The sequence below is a fragment of the Rattus norvegicus genome, chromosome 6 (assembly GCF_036323735.1).
Source record: "Rattus norvegicus strain BN/NHsdMcwi chromosome 6, GRCr8, whole genome shotgun sequence".
Classification (NCBI taxonomy): Eukaryota; Metazoa; Chordata; class Mammalia; order Rodentia; family Muridae; genus Rattus; species Rattus norvegicus.
Window position 1 is genome coordinate 17,173,373 of NC_086024.1, and position 12,550 is coordinate 17,185,922.

Here is a 12,550-nt window from a genome sequence, read left to right on the forward strand (position 1 = left end):
ACCAAAAGTAGAACAAGTTTTACTAGGGAGTTTGGGCTACCTTAAGTCTCCTAAAACGAGGCGTAATCAACACCATGCTGTCGTGCAATCTGTCATTGCCAGCAGGGATGGATTTCCATTGCTTCAGTCATTAGGTGCTGTTTAACACCACTCTTGGCTTCCTGAGTGATGTACTCATAGACTGAGGCAGACGGAAGAGTCAGGCTCAACATGCGCCATGCGCGCGCACACGTACACGCATGCACCCTCCCCCCTAAATGTTTAGAAGGGCACAGTAGAACAGAGTGGAAGATGCTGGTGCATGTCTGCAATCCTAGCACTGGGGAGTTGGAAGAAACGGCATTTAAAAACACCTTGGGGGGTTGGGGATTTAGCTCAGTGGTAGAGCGCTTGCCTAGGAAGCGCAAGGCCCTGGGTTCGGTCCCCAGCTCCGAAAAAAAGAACCAAAAAAAAAAAAAAAAAAAAAACCCCACCTTGGGGCGCAGAGCGGTTTGGTCGTTCGTTGGAGGAACTTCATCTTGTTCTGCTCTGCGATTGCGGCGCTTGTTCGAGCGCTTACAGCGGCGCGTCGGTCCCAGCAAGGGCCTCAGACTTCGGCTTTGGGTGAGAGAAGATGGCCCGAACCAAGCAGACCGCTAGGAAGTCCACCTGAGGGAAAGCCCCCCAGCAAACAGCTGGCCACCAAGGCGGCCCGGAAAAGCGCGCCCTCTACTGGCGGGGTGAAGAAACCTCATCGCTACAGGCCCGGGACCGTGGCTCTAAGAGAGATCTGTTGTTACCAGAAATCGACTGAGCTGCTCATCCAGAAGCTACCCTTCCAGAGGTTGGTGAGGGAGATCGCCCAGGATTTCAAAACCGACTTGAGGTTTCAAAGTGCAGCCATCGGTGCCCTTCAGGAAGCTAGCGAGGCATACCTGGTGGGGTTGTTTGAAGATACCAATCTGTGTGCCATCCACGCCAAGAGAGTCACCATCATGCCCAAAGACATCCAGTTGGCTCGCCGGATACGGGGGGAGAGAGCTTAAGTTGAAGCGATTTTTATGGCATTTTGTAGTAAATTCTGTAAAATACTTTGGTTTAATTTGTGACTTTTTTGGTAAGAAATTGTTTATAATATGTTGCATTTGTACTTAAGTCATTCCGTCTTTCACTCAGGATGAATGGAAAGAGTGACTGTTCACAGACCTCAGTGATGTGAGCACTGTGGCTCAGGAGTGACAAGTTGCTAATATGCAGAAGGGATGGGTGATACTTCTTGCTTCTCATGATGCATGTTTCTGTATGTTAATGACTTGTTGGGTAGCTATTAAGGTACTAGAATTGATAAATGTGTACAGGGTCCTTTTGCAATAAACCTGGTTATGACTTGATCCAAGTGTTTAACCATACATCACTGTGGTAGAATGTGGGCTTTTTCAAAGGTTGAAGATACAAGTTTTAGCCACAGTGTAACAGTTTCCTTTAAAAAAAAAAGTAAACCTGGCAGCTATAGAATAAACTATGTGCATTTATAATAGCTATTTTATATATTGTAGTGTTCAACATTTTTAAATTAAATGTTTTACATTCACACACACACACACACACACACAAAAACACCTTGGGCTACAGATAGTGGGTTCTAGGCTAGCTTGGGCTATTTAGAACCTTGTCTCAAACAAGGTTGCTGTCGTTGTTGTTGATGATGATAACAACAACAGCAACTACAACCAAGGACAGCAAAATAGCCCCCTGCCCTGCCCCGCCCCGCCCTTTGTCCTGCCCCTCGCCCTGCCCCCAATGCTGGAGATGAGCCCAGGACTTCACACAGGCTAGACAAACACTCTTCCACTGAGTCCAATGTGTATGTTTTTACTGAAGCTTTTAGAGGCAATCTATTTTGATGTCACAGGAGGAGAAAACAGGCTTCTATATGGGCCTATAGAAGCCCACTTAAGCAAAGCGAAGAGCAATGTTTTGGTACAGTACACGCGCTTAGGAAACAAGGTTCTCAGCATCAAAGACAAGAAGCGACTGACACGAGAGTCACAGACTCACTTCATCCCAGTGGGAGCTTGGACTGTGGGAGAGAACGAGTTTGTGCATGGAGCGGGGGGTGGGGAAGATCCTCTAATAGGGAGAGGAACCAGACACTGGTGGCAGCAGCCCCTCCCACGTTATTTATAACTAGGGAAGTGTAGCTTGAGGAAGAGGAGGCGTCAGACATAGTGAAATGTGACTGTGTTACGGTTTCTAAAAGTTGGTTTCTGTTTCTATATTGTTGTATTCATTATACATTATTTTTACAATTATTAAATAAGAACAAACAAGTATCACGTAGAATACACTCAAGATTAAAAGGTCTGGTTATTTATTTATTTATTTATTTATTTATTTATTTATTTATTTATGTGTGTGCACGGTGACAACTCGCCAGAGTCAGTCAGTTCTCTCCCTTTACCATGTAGATCCCAGGGACTGAACTCAGGTTGCTGGGTTTGGTGGTTAAGTATTTACCCAGAACACTCTCTCTCTCTCTCTCACTCTCTCTCTCTCTCTCTCTCAGTGTTTTGAGACAGGTTTCTCTGTGTCGTTCTGGCTAGTCTGGAGCTTGATCTGTAGACCAGGCTGTCCTTGAACTCAGGGATTCTCCTGCTTCTGCCTCCCGAGTGCTGGGCTGAAAGGCCTGTGCCACCACTGCCCGGGAAATTGCTTTTCTTGGTGCAGGAATTTCACTGCATTGCCCAGGCTGCTCTTGAACATATGGTGGCTCAAGCGATCCGTCTGCTGCCCTGAGCTTGTGGGCTTCCAGTTTAGTTATCAAGCTACACTTGCAGCCTCGTAGACAGGAATGCACCAACCCTTCTACTACATGGTCCTGTGCGAACATTACAGATGCTTTAAGCCAGAGAACATGGGTGGTTAAAAGAAAACCCAACCAATACCAATATCATAATCACAAATGCTCAAGTCCAAACACAGAATACAAGACAGACGGACAGACAGACAGACAGACACACACACACAGATAGAGGAGGGGGGCACACACTCATGTACCTGCATGGACATGGATGTGCACACGCACACATACGTGCATAAACATAAATGTCAACAAATGAGGCAAACTCGTTGCAACAGCAGACCCAGAGCAGTTAGCTCAAGCCTTAGCAGAAAGAGCAATGTTGGAGGTATGGCCAGACCTGATTTCAAGGTATCCCACAGAGCCTTAGTAACAAACGAGCAGAAGTAAACCCACACCGCCAAGTCACCCTAGGTCATTTATTTGGCAGTTGATGATGTGTCTAGAAATTCACCCATTTCTTTTATTATTTTTTTTTGAGACAGTTGCTCTATGTAGCAGCCATTTTGGTACCCACTGTGTAAGCTGGCTTTCAACTCACAGAGATCCATCCACCTGCCTCTGCCTCCCAAGTTCTGCCTTCCAAGCACACATCACCACGTCTGGGTGTCCATTTCTTTCAGATGTTTCAATTTATTGGAATATAGGTTTACAAAAAATATTTTCTGATGGTCCTCTGGATTTCACTGGTATCTGTTCAACGTCTTCCTTTTTATCTTGGATTTAATTTTTATTGGCGGAAACAGGTGGGTCTCTGGGATCAAGGCCAACCTGGTATACAGAGTGAGTTCCGGGACAGCCAGGGCCACCACAGAGAACCCCTGTCTCAAAAAACAAAACAAAACAAAATATAGCAAAACAAGTCAAGAGAGAGCCCACAGAGCAAGAATCTTTGCTAGTTAGACATCTGACAGAATATCTAAAATATATAAAGAACTCAAAACAGGAAATACAACCCCCCAACCACCCAATCGATAAATGGGCTAATAAAAACAGATGCACATTTCTTCAAAGACGAGGCACAGTGAGCTCATAGATACACGGAAAGAATGTTAGCACAGTGAGCTCATAGATACACGGAAAGAATGTTAGCACAGTGAGCTCATAGATACACGGAAAGAATGTTAGCACAGTGAGCTCATAGATACACGGAAAGAATGTTAGCACAGTGAGCTCATAGATACACGGAAAGAATGTTAGCATCCTGAGCCATCAGGAAAAAGCAAGTTAAAATTTCACTGAGGTTCCATCTCACCCGTCAGAATGGCTCTCATCGAGAGAACAGACAACAAATGTTGGTGGGGAGGCAGTGGTCAGGGAGGATTGGACATGGCTGGGGAGAGTGCAGATTGGTCCAGTCTCTAGGGAGAGCATCTTTGGAGTCTCTCAAGACACTCAACGTAGATCTATCATATAACCCAGATCTACTACTCCTGGACACTAAATAAAGTAGTCCAGGGTGTCTCAGTCACTGTTCCATTGTTATGGAGAGACACCAGGACCATGCCATTGGGGCTGGCTTACAGGTTCAGAGGTCCAGTCCATTATCATCAAGGTGGGAAACATGGTGGCAGGCAGACCTGGAGGTGAGAGTGTATATCCTGATCCACAGGCAGAGGTGGAGGGATGCTGTTGTGGGCTTTTGAAACTCAAAGCCTAACCCCAGTTACACACTTCCTCCAGCAAGTCCAACCTCCTAATCCTTTCCAAACAGTTCATTAGTTGGGGACTAAGCGTGCAAATCCATGAGCCTGAGAATGAGGACCATTCTCATCCAAACCACATACAGTGATGCTTGTGTTGGGGTTCAGGATTAACCACACAAACCACTCAGCCACCAATCTCAGACAGGATTGATGGCGTATGGCACACACCTTCTAAGATTGATTGATCAGAGACACAGACAGGAGTTGGGAGCCAAGCCGCCACCCTGGGCAGTTCTCATGGTCAGTTCGTGGGATGCATTTGCAACATTTAGGCTGTCTAGATGAAGCAGCACTGTCTGATCTTTAAGCCAATTGCTGGGTTTGGAGGCAGAGAGGCTAGGGAACTTCTAGAGTGCAGGAGGCCCCGAGACAAAGTACAACCACATGACTATGATCTGGGTAAGGAACACTTGGTCAGGTTAAGGTCATGAGCTACAAGATGAAGGCTGAGGCATTGTGGCAGAACTATGCATTTAACATCTAACATTTAACACTGTCACCATGGTTTATTACAGCATCCATCATAACAGTCAAGTGGGTGAAGGTGCCTGTCAAGAGGTGAGTGAACGGAGTGTGAAAGGGACACACAGGAGAGGTTTGAGTTCCTCACAGCAGAGTTTCATTGCCATAAATGAGAATCAATCTCTGTCATTTGCAGGGAAATGGCTGCGGCCGGAGATCACTGTGTTAAGTGAAATTAGTAAAGCTCACATAGAAATGTATCTTCTTTCAATTGTAGGCCCTAAATTTTATATACACATATACCAATTTATATATAATGAAAATAGAAATAAAAATCTCTGGGGCTGGGGATTTAGCTCAGTGGTAGAGCGCTTACCTAGGAAGCGCAAGGCCCTGGGTTCGGTCCCCAGCTCCGAAAAAAAGAACAACAACAAAAAAAATCTCTGAAGAAAGAAGATCTCGGGAGGAGTAGAGAAGAAGGGGAGGGTGTTGGGGAAAGTATGGTCAGCCATCACTTTGTAAGAAAACGTCTTTTTTTCCCCCCAGCACAGGGGGTTGAACCCAATACCTTGCATACACCACCCAGCTGCCTTACCACTTAGTCACACCCTCTGAAAATGTTTTTATAAGATCCATTACTGAGTGTAATGAGTACATGCCAATAAAAAAGAAACTGTACTTATAATTTAAAACTTCCCCCCTCAGAAAACCCAAGTCTCCTGTGATGAAATGTGTTAAACATTTCTTTCTTTATTATTTATATATCCCACTCCTTACTTAGAGAATGGTGGGACTTTCCATGTGCCACACCCTCTCTCTGGGTCCCCTCGCCTTCATTTTCCTCTCAGCCAAGATGTAACCCGTGTAAAGCCCCGTCTCCATGATTGTTTCTTATAGAGTCCTGTATCTGTCAGACACACCTGCCCTGTGGTCATGGTGTGTAGAATTGTTCACTGCTGACATCCATCTTCCCAGCTCAGATGGGAGGATCCAGAAGAGCTTCCCTGTTTGTGTCTTCACTAGCACTAGACATCCTAGGGGTCTAGTATGTCCCTCTCCCAGGTCTACTGATTCCTTTCTAGTGATGACCAGATGTTGCAGTTTCTCCAGGGTCCACCTCAAGTCTCCCTCTCATTTCTTTTTATTTCTTTTTATTTTTTTTATTTATTATATCTAAGTACACTGTAGCTGTCTTCAGACACACCATAAGAGGGCATCAGATCCCATTACAGATGGTTGTGAGCCACCATGTGGTTGCTGGGATTTGAACTCAGGACCTCAGGAATAGCAGTCGTTGCTCTAACCACTGAGCCATCTCTCCAGCCCCTCCCTCTCATTTCATACTTACTCAGTAACCATGCTTGTGCCCAAATGCCTCATCTTCCAGGCTGATGGGAGCATTTAGGGTATGTGAAGGTATAATGTACTGTGACCGCACCTGTCCCCATGGCGCTTAGCCCATTTCCCTGAGTCCCTCAGGGCGACTCAGCTCAGTATAGCCTACAGTTAGCCCAAAATTGTTTGCCTAAACCCAAATCAGGGGCAGGGCTGCACACACAGGAGAAGCTGCCCACGGTCTATCTGGTCACACCTTGCTGTTTTCACTCCTCCGTCCGCTCAGCACTGGGTACTCCTCAACAGCCGCCTTGACTTCCCTCACCTCATCTCCCATCTCTGCCTCTGCTCCCACTCTTATGCCGGGTCCAGCGGATTCGCCAAACTCCAGGCACTGGTATATCTGGATACAGATCAGATCCCTGAAGGAGGGGCTGCTCATTCCTCTCAGGATGAGCACCGCTCCCCTTACAGTCCTGCCACCTCCTACCTCTCCGTCAGCCCTTCCGGGGGCTCAGGAATTGTGGAGGAAGGAAGACCCACTCCAAGGTCTACTGCATAGTGACCAGGGGGACATAGAGGGTGACCCTTGCTCTGAGATCGGAGCTATCTGGGCGCTGAGAAAGGTTTATTTCGGAGTTTGTTTTTGGTTTTTGAGACAAGGTTTCTCTGAGTTTCTTCCTGGCTCTCCTGGAACGAACTCACTCTGTAGCAGGCTAGCTCTAACTCAGAGAGATCCGCCGCCCAAGTGGAGGGTTGCGTTCAAGAGGAGTTGAAGAGCTGAGCCCAGGCTCTGGTTGGCAGGGAGCGTGGGCATGATTTCCAGGAACCAGAGGATCGGATGAAGAGAACCATGACGGGACGGGGCGGAACGGGGCGGAACGGGGCGGGGCTGTTCAGGACTTTGCCATCTCCATCTTCCAGCAACTATTTGCTCTATTCCAGAGGAAGCGGGAAAGCTGGGATTCATCCCCACCGGCCAGAGGGCTGGACTGGACGCTGACAGATGGCTGTCCATTGCCGGCCCCTTTCGCACTTGAGGCTAACAATGGAGCAAGCATTTCTCCACTTTGGCCACTAGATGGCAACACCTACCTTTTGACGATTAAAATTACCAGCCAAGATAACAAAACCTACACTTGAGGTCACAGAGATGTCCCAGCAGTTTCTGGGTTTCTATTTGGGGATTTGGAGCGAGACCCTTTTATGCTTTGCTAGACGGTCCTCCTTGATTGGTGGAGGCAAACTGGTTTTAGAACCTATTTTCTTTCTTTCCTTCTTTCGGTTTTTAGAGACAGGGTTTCTCTGTGTAGTCCTGGCTGTCTTGGAATTCATTCTGTAGACCAGATTGACCTCAAACTCACAGAGATCCACCTGCCTCTGCCACCCAAGTGCCAGGATTAAAGACATATACCACAGATCCTATTTTCACCCATGGGTTCAATCAACAGTAAGTGAGAGTTTAGTGCCAGCCTTGGGCTGCGTGCTGGGGCTGGGAGCTGAAAGAGGACGCAGTAGCAGAAGCCAGAAGGCATCCAGCATTTCAACAGCTCCAGCCTGCAGCCTCAAAAGGGAGCCAGACACAATGCAAATGGCCACAAAACAATGGACTCTATCTGTAACTGAGGTGTTACAGACGATTGCTACTGAGTGCGATGAGACCATATTAGCTGGAAAGATGGGGCTTGTCTGAGCTCTCAGGAAAGGCTACTCTGTCAATACATCATGCACATCCTGATCACTCCCTTGTTTCACATACTTCATTATACCTACCAAACATGTCTGGTTATAATCCCATTTTACACACAATGAGTCACCCAACAATTCATTACACCTCCCCCCCACCCCCCACCCCCAACACTTAAAGTCCCATCCTAGACTTCTGAAGACCTTAATTATGAATGCTATCCCACTACACATCCCTTCCTCCTGTAACACTAGCAAATCTTTTAAGAGACCTTTCCTCCTTTCTCCATGTTTTTCGAAATCTGGCCAATCTACTGACACATACTCAGTGGCATTCCTCATGACACCACACTGTACCTTATAGGCATTAGATTTGCAAAAACATTTGGCAAACCCAATGCCCCACATCTCATATCCTATCACAACCCCATCATGTTTGCCATAGCAGGGCCAGGGTCACAGCTCCCACCTAGAAAGGCACAGACTTGGGGTTGGGGATTTAGCTCAGCGGTAGAGCACTTGCCTAGCAAACGCAAGGCCCTGGGTTCGGTCCCCAGCTCCGAAAAAAAGAAAAAGAAAAAAAAAGGCACAGACTTTCTTTGCTTTAAGGAAGAGAGGAAGAGGAAGAGGAGGCAGAGGAAAAGGAGAAGTAGGGAGGAGGAGCAGGAGCAGGAGCAGGAGCAGGAGCAGCAGGAGCAGGGGCGAGGTCTCTAGGCGCTCTCTTGCCTGCATCCAGCCTTATCAGTCCCAACAGCTCCCAAGAAGGCAGGGACCCTGAGCCCAGGCTCCAGGTCTGAGGTTTGATTTGGTCGGTATCCGTCCTGAGATGAGTGTCTGCTCACTGCTTCCTCCTCAGGTCCTTGTTACGCTTCTGCTAACAGAGCCCTTAGCCAGAAGCTTTCTTTTCTATACCTGGAAAGGGCAAAGCTCTTGGAGGAGAACATGGAAAGCTGTAAGAAGCAGACATGAAGGGATCATCTAGTTCGACGTCCCATGATCCCCCCCCCCCCACCCTTGTCCTGGCTCCCTCCTGTTTATCTCGTTTACCCTGTTGTGACTGCAAATGCACACACAGCAAGCTTTCCCAGTATGCTGAAAGGAAACACAGGCCCACTCTAACCCCTTCACAGACAAGTGAGGAAACCGAGGCGCGGAGGTCGAAGATGTCTGCCCACACGCTCCACTTGGTTGGGGTAGAGCCGGCGTTCCTGACATGCCTCACGAAGCATTCCTCCCGCGGCTGCGCCTCATGTGCCTCCTTGTTCACGTTAGTCAAGAAATGCTACTTGCATTCAGAAGGCACGTCCAATGCGAACCACTCCGGAGATTATATTTCAAAGATTGATAGACACGGCTTTCGCATTATCTGCTGTTTCGGATTAGCTATGCTGTGGCTTCATTCTTTGGGGCTGATATTGGGGGTGGGGAGCCAGTTTTGAGTCCCTCTTCGAAGCCTGTGCGACTGGGCCTAGGAGGGACAGGGAGATCCATTCTATATTTTCAGCCTGTCAGGAGATTTCATTGTTTAAACAAACATTTCAATGAAGCCATCCAGCTGGGCAGTGATTTATGGCTCTGGCTATAGTTTTTCCCCAACAAAGATAAACAATCTTGCAACTCTTGGGACTGGGACTCCTGGTTCTAATAACGTGGAGCTGGCTGGACCACGCCAGCCATCGCCTGGTCTGGGGTTTGGTTAAGATCTGTTCACACTGGTCCTGCGGCTGAGCCACAAACCTTAGGGGACCATGTTGTGTTTGGAAGCTGGAACTACCTCTAGGGTAGGCAGGGAAGAATGACAGAAAGGAGAGAAATAGCTAATGGGTGGGGGTTTCTGTCCCATTCCTCTCTTCTGGTAGGGCAGTAATGTTCTGTGTTCTGCTGAATAGATGTTTGGTATTTCAGTAAAACAGCTTCTGTTGTTGTTGTTGTTACAATGTTTCTTTTGTATATGTGTGCACCGAAGTCAGAGGACAGCTTGTGGTAGTCAGTTCTCCGCAAGTGCCTTTCCCACCAAGCTATTGTGCTGACCCGAAGCTTCTGGTCTTTCCTGCATTGGTAGTTGCACATGGTTTCCCTCTGTGGGTTTATGCCAGGTCACACACTGTGTCTGTGTTTGTAGAACCCTCAGCTCTGGCCTGACCAAACAGAGTAACACATTCGTGTGGTCCCTTGTTGATCAAGGGGATAGAAGATCATTTTATCCTATGAAGAACAGAAAAAGGCAGCCGGAGCTGCTGGGAGAGAGGCAGCCCCCACCTCCTGGACTTAAATGGGGCAATATGTGAGTCTGATTGACCTCAAGAGCTGTTGCTGCCATTTACGTCCAAGGGAGACGTTACGGTATGATGTCAGACACAGGATGGGGCGCTGAGGGATGGAGAGCATCTACTCCCGACTGCTTTTGAGTGACATAGGCTCTGTTTTGCAGCTACACAAGGGGAACCCATATTTACTATTAGGCACAGCAAGAAACCAGCCAGGAGTTCCAGATCAGTGTCCGGCTTGCATGTTTTTACCAAATGAGCAGTAGCTTCTCCCAGTCTGACTACTTGTGTGTATGGTTCACCTCAGCCAACGGCGTGGAGCTGAGGCAGACGCGCATGCAGCGCACAGTTGCCCTTCCCCACAGAGCTCTTGGTGAAATTGAGGAAGACACGCCATTGACAATGACTTAAGGAAATTTAGATGCATGCCCCAAGAGGAGAAAAAAACACCGTGATTTGGTGGCAACATCACAGGAAAGGGTGTTCGGTGGGTGAATCTTAAAAAATTAGGATACTTTTGTTAGTTAGGAATGGGCAGAAGGTTTGGCCAGAGGATGAAAGGGTATGGCAGACTGGGGAGGTAGGAGGGGCTTCTCAGGGGATATTGAGAAGTAGACTTGGATGGAGGTTAGAGCACAGAGACCCAGCAATGGGTGAAGTGAGTTGGTGTTGTCAGAAACCTGTATTGGGGGGTTGGGGATTTAGCTCAGTGGTAGAGCGCTTGCCTAGCAAGCACAAGGCCCTGGGTTCGGTCCCCAGCTCTGAAAAAAAGAAAAGAAAAAAAAAGAAACCTGTATTGGGAAACTTGCTCGGTTTGGTGGGCCATGGGGAGCTACTGAACCCTGTTGACCAGGGAAGAATCTTTATAGGAGTTCCTTCCCATGGAAGCAGGGAGGGAGTAATAGGGGAAGAACCCACTGAGGGTGTAAGGAGCATCTTGAGTAGTTCACAGGGCAGGGAACAGCAGGTGCTACCCATTCACCTCCGGGTATATGAACTTCTGATGCGGAGCTTAAGTCCAAAGCCACAGAAGAGAAAGTCGATGTGTTCAAATAAATAAAAACCCAAGAGTTCTACATGCTCCAAATTCCCCAGAGAAAGTCAAAACACAAGGGCAGGCTGGAAAAATGCTTGCTACACCAATGCTACTCGACTACTTTCCTAAATATATAGAGCGCTTACCTTGCAGAAAGACCAATGCGTTGCAGTCACACCCACACACACATACACACACACACACACACACACACACACATATTCAAGGCCATGTATATATGTATATATAATACATATACATATATGTATGTAGTGTGTGTGTGTGTGTTTGTGTGTGTGTATACAATGCAAAGAGTGTGAATAGAAAGTTCACAGAAGGACTAGGGTGAGAGTTCAGTAGGTTAAAACCTTCCTGCCAAGCCTGATGACCTGGGTTTGATCCCTGGAGAGAGAACTGACACATACAGGTACACAGTTCATACACAAACGTTAAATAAGAAGTAACAGCAATAGCAAAAGGAAGGTTTACAGGAAGAAAACACAGCAGCCATTCACTTCCTGAAGGGTAATAAGGATTATTAGCACCTCTGTGTTCTAACCTCTGTTCACACATTTAATTTTCACCATAACTGTGTGAAGAAGGTTGTCATTGTTGTAGCTCATTTTACTGATGAGAAACAGAAGACATTGAGAAATTAAGGAAACTGTTCAGTCACTCCCGCTGCCTTTTAACCCCAGCTTTTTTGGACATGGGATTTCGCTGTGTGGGCCTGGCTGTCCATCTGCTTCTGCCACCTGAGTGCTGGGATGAAAGGCATGAACCACCATACCTGGTGTCAACTGATGTCTTTTTTTTTCTTTTTTTCGGAGCTGGGGACCGAACCCAGGGCCTTGTGCTTGCTAGGCAAGCGCTCTACCACTGAGCTAAATCCCCAACCCCTCAACTGATGTCTTAATTAGCTTTTCATTGCTGTGATAAAGCAGCAAGGTCAAAAGCAACCTGGAGGAGGATCAGGGTAAAGGGTTTATTCTGGTTTACAGTTCCATCCCAGCCCTTCACTAAGAGAAGTCAGGGCAGGAACTTGGGCAGGACAGGAACCTGGAGGCAGGAACTGAAGCAGAGGTCACGGAGGAGCACTGCTTACCGCCTTTCTCCTGTGGCTTGCTCAGCCCGGTTTCTTATCCAACCCAAGCCATCATATGGCACTGCCTGCAGTGCTCTAGAACCTTCCACGTCAATCATCAACTAAGAAAACACA

At 47.4% G+C, this 12,550-nt stretch overlaps 1 pseudogene; it reads left to right on the forward strand.

Annotated features, from left to right (window-relative positions):
- The first annotated feature begins 613 nt into the window (after window positions 1-613).
- On the forward strand, window positions 614-1,370 carry H3f3a-ps3 (H3.3 histone A, pseudogene 3; annotated as a pseudogene).
- The last annotated feature ends 11,180 nt before the right edge of the window (window positions 1,371-12,550 follow it).